Below are 1,384 nucleotides of genomic sequence, written 5' to 3' on the forward strand. Positions count from 1 at the left end.
AGTTTAAAGCAAACCAAACAATACCCAAAAACCAAACTTAACAAAATTTAAACAGAAAAATCCCTAATTTGAAGTCACAAAAACACAAACTTTGGCACTTACCCAACAATACCCAGAAGCCCAAACTCACCAAATTCCACAATCTTTTCTCTTAATAACATTTTTTTTTTCTTTTAATTACGAAATTTATATTAAAAAAAATTAGAGCCTAAACGGCGTCATTTTGACTTACTTAACGACACCACTTAACTGATATCTAATGGAATACTACATTGACAAAAATTGAAATTTAGAGGACTAAAATGACAAAATTAAAAGTTAGATGACTAAAATGACAAATGTTGAAAGTTAGAGGGCCAGTTTTGGATTTTTGCCTAAATAGTTATATAAATAGTCAATGTTTGACACTCAAAAATTATACCCCCCCTAAGAATTAGTATGTCCAAATTCCACTAAAAAAAATAAGAAAAATAAAAATAAAAATAAAAATAAAAAATAAAAAAAGAAGAAGGGGAATGGTTGACTGGCCTATGAGAAGTGGCCCCCTCCCCAATTTTTTTTTTTTAAAAGATATTATATAATTTTTGTGTGTGTATGTTATATGCAATTAAAATCATTTAGTCAAGAACCTCATTATTATAAAATTAAGGGAAAATTGAGAACTAAGAATTTAGACAGAATTCAAACAAAATGACTCTTTTATTTATAATTATAATTTAAGGTATATAGCTCCCTTCTTTTGGATATTTATATTTGTACTTCATTTTTTGTATTGATATATTTCTTATTATTTTTTTTTCTTTTAAAAAAATTTCAATGGAAATGATAATAATTAAATTCAAAGCAAAAATATGTTTTTTAGTCACCATAATTTTTTCCTAAATTGTGTCAATAATTAGTAAGGACTAGAAGATCAAAAGTCTAACAACTTATCACAAAATAATCATACTTTTTTTAGCTTCTACTTCAACTACAGAATGAACATTTTTTATCATGAGATATCCTCAAAATTAAACTTTACCAAAACATAAAATAAATAAATAAGATTTTCTAAGGGATTCTTAGAGTTTGTACAAAAAAGGGAAATGTTATGAAATTTAGTACATAATCAAACACATATAATTTTCAATATTTAAAAGAATGTCAACTATCATTAGTAGATGATTGTTTTGGAAGGTAATGAAAAACATAATTTGAATCTATTTGTTAGATTCTAAATATTTAGGATTAAAAATGTTTAGTTTTCTAATTTATGTATGTTGGCAAATCAAGAACAAAAACATGTCTAGATTAAGTGTTAGGGTTTGCTTAAGATTGTTCAAGTTAAGTTTCAAGAACAGTCAAGTTGCAGAATGAAGAAGCAAGCTACTGTGAAGCTTGACTA

Source organism: Quercus suber, unplaced genomic scaffold (genome assembly GCF_002906115.3).
Source record: "Quercus suber isolate HL8 unplaced genomic scaffold, Cork oak 2.0 scaffold_863, whole genome shotgun sequence".
NCBI classification, from domain to species: Eukaryota; Viridiplantae; Streptophyta; class Magnoliopsida; order Fagales; family Fagaceae; genus Quercus; species Quercus suber.